We start from the raw sequence: 7,050 nt of genomic DNA on the forward strand, positions 1-7,050 counted from the left end.
TCTCTCCCTCTCCTCTCTCTCTCATACCTCCTTCTCTCTTCTCTCTTCTTCTCTCTCTCTCTCCCTCTCCCTCTCTCCTCTCTCTCCTCTCTCCTCTCTCTCCGGGCTCTCTCTCTCCATCAAAATCTCTCTCTCTCTCTCTTTCTCCTCTCTCTCCCTCTCTCATCCTCTCTCTTATCTCCTCCTCTCTCTCTCTCTCCTTCTGCTCTTTCTCTGCTCCCTCTCTCTCCTCTCCCTCTCTCTCTTCTCTCTCTCCTCTCTCTTCTCGAGTCTCTCTCGTCCTCTCTCCTCTCTCCACTCCTCTCTGTCTCCCTCCTCTCTCTCTCTCTCTCATCATCCGCGTACTCTCTCTCTCTCTCTCTTTCACTCTCGCCTTCTCTCTCTCTCTCTCTCCCTCTCTCGGCTCGTCATCATCCCTCTCCTCTCGCTCTCTCATCGTCTCATCTCTCTCTCTCTCAATCGGTCATCTCCTCTCTCTCATCTCCCCTCCTCCACACTCTCGCCTCTCATCTCTCTTCAGTCCTCAGTCTCTCTCGTGTGGACAAACATTCTCGCTCTCTCTCCCTCGCTCTTCCTCTCTCTCTCTCTCCCACTCTCTCTCATTCTTCCTCTCTCATCTGTCATCCTCTCTCTCTCATCTCTTTTCTCTTCTCTCACTCTTCCTCTCTCACCATCATCATCTCTCCTCTCTCACTCTCTCTCTCTCTTTGTCTCTCTCCATCAACTCCTCTTCTTCTCTCTCTTCTCTCTCAACTCATCTCTCTCTCTCTCGTCCCTCATGTCGCTCTTCCCTCTCTCTCTCTCTTCTCTCTCTCTCTCGCTCCTCTCTCTCATCTCTCTCTCTTTCTCTCTGTCTCTCTCTCTCTCATCTCTGTCTCTCTCCTCTCGTCTCTCAAAATCTCTCTTCTCTCTCGTCTCTCTCTCTCTCTCTCTCTCGATCCCCCTCTCTCTCTCTCATCTCTCGATCTCTCTCGTCTCGATCTCTCCTCTCTCTCTCGCTCTCTTTGTCCTATCTCTCTCTCTCTCTCGGAAGTCCTCATCTCATCATTCAATCTCAGTCTCTCTCCAATCGTCTCTCGTCCTTTGTCTCTCTCTCTCTCTCTCTCCCTCCCTCTCTCTCTCCTCTCTCTCTCTCTCTCAGTCGAAAACAGAGCCGTCTCTCTCTCCTCTCACTCTCTCTCTCCCACTCTCGTCCACTCATCCTCTCTCTCTCTTCTCTCATCCTCTCTCTCTCCTCTCTCTCTCCTTCCCCTGTCTCTACTCTCCATCTCTCTGCTTCTCTCCTCTGTCTCAACCTCTCACTCTCTATCTCTCATCTCTCTCACTCTCTCTGGTCTCTCTCTCGTTCTCTCTCCTCCTCTCTCTCTCCCTCTCTCATCCTCTCTCTCTCTCTCTTTCACCCTCTTCGCATCGCTTCGCCCCCTTCAAACTTCCTGCTCCTCCGCACTCCTCTCCTTGTCCTCTCCGTCGCTCTCTTGTCCACGCCGACTCTAAAAGCTTATTATCATCTTCGCTTCGTCTCCTTCGCTTGCTTGTTTTGTCTGCTTGTGTTTTTTCTCATCCTTTCTTGTTTGTCCGCTTGCGTTTTTTCCCCTTTCTTCTAAGCTTCTTCCTCGGCCGTTCTTTAATTCGTTCGTTTTCTTCCTTGCTTTTATCTTCATTTTCTTCTTCTCGGCTTCTTCTGTCTTTCTGTAAACGCTTTTCCTCTTTCTCGTTTGGTTATTTACTTGTATCTCCTAATCCTCCTTTCTCTCTCGTTCATTTTTCTCCTTTTTCTGCCTTGCTTCTTGCTTGTGTTTTTTATTTGTTGTTTTCTTTTTTTCCTTCAATCTCTCTCTCTCTCTCATTCTCTCTCTCTCGCTCGTCTCTCAACATCTCGCTATTCATCTCGTCTCTCCTCTCTCTCTCCTCTCTCTCCTCGTCTCAGCTCTCTCCCTCTCTCACTTTCTCTCTCACTACTCTCGATCGTCTCTCTCGTCATCTCTCTCTCATTCATCTACTCTTCTCTCTCTCTTTCTCTCATCTCTCATCTCTCATCTCGTCTCTCTCTCTCGCCTCTCTCTCTTTCTCTCTCATCCTCTCTCTCAAGCTCTCTCTCTCTCCTCTCCATCTCTCTCCATCAAATTCCCCTCTCTCTCTCTTTATCTCTCTCGTCTCTCTCTCTCTCTCATCTCTCATCACGGATCACTCTCTAAAACACTCTCTGCTCGCCTCGACTCTCTCTCTCTCTCCTCTCTCTCTCGTCTCTCTCCATCACCTCGTTCTCTCTCCATTCTCTTTCGCTCTTCTCCTCACGCCACTCTCTCTCCTCTCAGTCATCATCTACTCTCTCTCTTTCTCTCTCTCCTCAAAAATCTCACTCTCTCTCTCTTCTCTCCCTCTCTCCTCTCTCACTCTCTCCTCCTCCATCTCGTCTCTCTCTCTCTCTCTCGTCACAATCTCTCTCTCTTCTCTCCACCTCTTCCTCGTCTCTCTCATCTCTCTCCATCTCTCTCTCCCTCTCTCTTCTCTTTAAATCCTCTCAATCTCTCATCTCTCTTCTCCCTCTCTCTCTCTTTATCTCTCTCCCTCTCTCTCTCTCTCTCCTCATCTCTCTCTCTCTCTCAACTCTCTCTCTCTCACATCTCACTCTCTCTCATCTCTCGTTCGTATCTCTCTCTTCGTCTCAATCCACAATCTCTCGCTACTCGATCCTCTCTCTCTCTCTCTCTCATCACAATCACTCCTCCGGTCTCTCGTCTCTTCTCTCTCTCTCTCTCGTCTCTCTCTCATCTCTCACGTCACCGATTCTCCGGTCTCTCTCTCTCTCTCTCTCTCACTCTCTCTCTCTCACTCTCCTCTCTCTCCTCTCTCGCCTTATCCTCTCACTCTCTCTCTCTCTTCGTCCTCTCTCGTCTCTCTATCAATCTCTCATCTCTCTCACTCTCTCGATCCTCTTTCTCTATCTCTCTCGATCCCTCTCATCTCTCATCTCAATACGTCTCTCTCCTCCATCTCTCCTCATCTCTCTCCCCTCAAATCATCTTCTCTTTATCTCTCCTCTCTCTCTCTCACCTCTCTCTCTTTATCTCTCCCTCATCACTCTCTCATGTCATTCTCTCTCGTCTTCTCTCCTCACATCAACGAATCTCTCACCTCCTCTCGTCTCTCACCTCTCTCTCTCATCATCTCTCTCTCATCCAACTCTCTCTCTCTCTCTCTCTCTCTCTCATCTCAAGCTCTCAACCTCTCTCTCTCTCTCTCCTCATCTCTCTCATCCTCACTCACTCTCTCTCTCGTCTCTCTCTCCTCTCGTCAATCTCTCCTCCTCTCACGTCACTCTCTCTCTCACTCTAGATACTCTCGTCTCATCTCTCTCTCTCTCTCTCACGCTCTCTTCTCTCCTCTCATCTCTCTCTCCTCTCTCTCTCTCCTCTCGACTCTCGCTCTCTGCGTTCTCATCTTTCCTCTCTCTAATCTCTCTCCTCTCTCTCTCTCTTCTGTCTCTCTCTCTCACTCTCCCTTTGTCTCTCCGCTCACGTCTCTCTCTACTCTCATCCCTCTCTCTCTCTTTATCTCTCTCTCTCACTCTCTCTCTCTCTCTCACTCACTCTCCTCTCCTCTCTCCTCGTCTCACTCGTCTCTCACCTCTCTCTCTCACTCTCTGCTCTAATCTCCGTCCACTCTCTCATCTCTCGTAACATCTTCCCCCCTCTCTCTCTCTCTCTCTCTCTCTCTACTCTCACTCTCTCTCTTTCTCATCTCTACTCTCTCATCTCTCTCTCTCTCTCTTCTCACGGCACTCTCCTCTTCTCTCTCGCTCTCTCTCTGCTGCTCTCTCTCTCTCTCTTCTCTCGCCTCTCATCTCTCTCATCCTTAACTCTCTATCTCTCTCTCTCTCTCATCTCTCCATCTCTCTCTCACCTCGCTCTCGTCTTACATCCTCTTTCTCTCTCTCTCTCTCTTTCTGGATGAGAGAGGAAGAGGGAGGAGGGGGTTATGTGTGTATGTGTGTTGAATATGTCACCTTGTGTATATATGTGCGTATACCTGTTTGTGCGTATGTGAAGTGTACATGCCTATGCGCATATATAGTATATCTAGGGAATATGTTATTTTTCTATGAATTAGTGTGAAGTAAAGAACAAGAGCAACAAAGGAGAAAAACAAATATGATAAGAAGAAAATTGAAAGAAAAAGTAGGCAGCGGCAGAAACAAAAGAAGATAAAGAAGACAAAAAGGAAGGAATGGAAGATGAGGGATAAGATGAGAATAAGAAGAGCAAAATGTTAAGAAAAAAAGAGAAACTTAGAGGAGGACGAGAACGAAGAAACGAAAAAAAAAAAAAAAAAAAAAAGGACAGATAAAAAAAATGAAATAATAATAAATAACACCCGGAATAATAAGAAAGGAAAATAACATTTTCTTTTATCCACCGACACACCCACACAGACAACAAAGAAAGAAAAACAACTCAAAAAAAAAAAAAAAAAAAAAGATCGCGAAAGCCACTCAAAATCACCGCCAGCCACTGCTCTGGCTACTCGCTCCGGCCTCTCGCTCGCACGTGCTGAAGGGGTTAAGGCGGGTCACCACTCGGGGTCACGCCATGACCTCCGCACTGTGACCCGCCTCGCACCCTCTTCTGCCCCCCCCCCTTGCTGTTAGAACCTCTTCTCCCAATCGCTGTTACTCTCTATTATCCCCCTTTGCTCGCCTCACCCCCACCCCCATCCACCCCCCCTCACCCCCCCCCGACCCACCCCCCCCCCCCACCCTGACCCCCCCCCCGCCCCCCCCCCCCCCCACCCCCCCCCCCCCCCCCGCAGCTGCCCCCCCCCCCCACCCCCTCACACCCCCCCCCCCCCCCCCCCCCTTCACCCCCCCTCCACCCCCCGCCGCCCCACCACCCCCCCACCCCCCCCCCCGCCAACACCACACCCCCCCACCCCCACCCCTACGGCCACCCAAAGAATCATTCCCCCTCATCTTCCTTTCCTTCTCCCTTTCCTCGTCTTATCTTCGTTCTCTCCTTCCTCTCCTTCCATTTTCATCTCCTCCTCCTTCTCCCCTTTCCTCCTTTACCTCCCCTTGTCTCCTTTCTCTTCCTCTCTATTGCCCCTTTTAGCTAATTTCTCCCTCGTCCCTCCCCCTCCTCCCTCTCCCCCCCATCCTCTCTTCCTTCTCATCTTCCTATTCTTCCCTTCCCTTCCTCTTTACCTTCCTTTCTTCTTCCTTTCCCTCCCCTCCCCTACCGCCCTCCTCTCCTTATAAAAATGTGATGACAAGGAAGAGATGGAGACCGATACAGTCACTGGGAAGGAGGGGGGGGGGGTGGGGTACGGTGGGGAGGAAGAGGAAAACGGGGAAGAGGAGGAGGAAGGAGGAGGAAGGAGGAAGAGGAGGGCGAGGGAAGCGTATGAGGGGAGGAGGGAGAAAAGGGAAGGGACCAAGGGAGAGAGAGGAAGAGGAGGAGGAAGAAGGGAGGCGAGGGAAGAGAAGGAGGAGACTAGAGGTAGGGAGAAGGAAGAGATAGAAGGAGAAGGAGGAAAGGGGGGATGGGAGAAGGCGGAAGGAGGACATGAAGGGAGGATGAGGGGAGGAAAGGGAGGAGGGAAAGGGAGAAGATGGGGGGAAGAGGACAAAAGGAATTTAGGGAAGGAGTAAAGGGGAAAAAAAGAGAAAGAGGAGGAGGAAAAGGAAGAGAGGAAAGGAGAAAGGTGATATAGGGAAGAAGGAACGAACGAGAGACGGATGAAGAAGAAAGAGAGGTGTGGAGAGAAGGAGAAAGGGGGGGGGGCAGGGAGAAGAAGTCTGCGGGGGGGAGTTGGGGGAGGTGTAAATCAGAGTGGGGGAGGGGGAGGGGAGGGGGGGCTCCACCGTGGGTCTAAGTCGCCCTAAGAGAGCCAAAGTGGGCTTCTTGACACTTGTACTATGGATTCTTTTTGCAGCTTAAAGAGGAACTTTTCTATTGTATCCGTGTGTTTTTGTTTGTTCACTTGTTTGTTTGCTCTATTTGATTCCTTGACTTATTTCGAATTTGCATGCACAGAGGATGCCTCATTTATCGTATAGAGTGATCCTATGGAAAGGTTTCAGTAATGAAAAGTAAGTAAAATGGACACTAATGATGAAGACAAATCTAGGTATCTATTTGTTTACTTTTACGTGTTCACAAGTGGATTTGCTGCTCTGTTTGCGTTCATCGTAATCGTGTTTGCCTCTTCGTATCTATTAAAAGACATTATAGGCACACACGCGCGTACACGTATACGTTCACATACAGGACAAAAAAAAAAATCTACGAGCAACACGCGCTGATAAACGGTATTTTTAGTTGTATCGGGGATGTTGTTTGTTTGTTGGTGGTGATAATAGTGAGGATGGTGATGAATTAGAAAGTAATGTAATGTTGTTTGTAAAGTAAAATAAATATGTAAATGTGTAAATATGTAAATATGTAAAGTAAATATTGTTAAGTAAAGTGATGTCGTTTGTTGTTGGTGATAATAGTGAAGATGATGATGAATTAGAAATTAATGTGATAGTTTCTATGATAATAGGAATGGTAGTTGTAGTGCCATCATTATCATTGGCAGTATTTATTATGGAAACAATAATGTTGCTATGGTAATAACAAAACGACAGCTGCAACTAAATAAACGACAACAACAACAACAAAAAAATAACGAGAGAATGTTTATTTCGAGAGACAGAATTCCCGAGAGAGTAAACAAACAATCACACCTCTGAGGACAAAAACAAGAAGAAAAAAGAGAAGAAAAAGTTAGAAAAAATGAATCCGGTTGCACGGGTTTCCTGCCTTATCGTTCTTATCAGTGTCTGGAGTAAGGAGATTAAAAGCTCGATCAGCTGAAGAGTTTCTTAAGTTACTTCGGGGGCATGGACAGCACAGGGTAATGTGTCGGGGGACTGCCAACGCTAAATAAGGTTACCCCATTGTTTTCCTTTGTCGTTCCTTTCTCTCTCTCTCTCTCTCTCTCTCTCTCTCTCTCTCTCTCTCTCTCTCTCTCTCTCTTGCTCTCCTCCCCTCTCTCTCTCTCTTGCTC

Source organism: Penaeus chinensis, chromosome 7 (assembly GCF_019202785.1).
Source record: "Penaeus chinensis breed Huanghai No. 1 chromosome 7, ASM1920278v2, whole genome shotgun sequence".
NCBI lineage: Eukaryota > Metazoa > Arthropoda > Malacostraca > Decapoda > Penaeidae > Penaeus > Penaeus chinensis.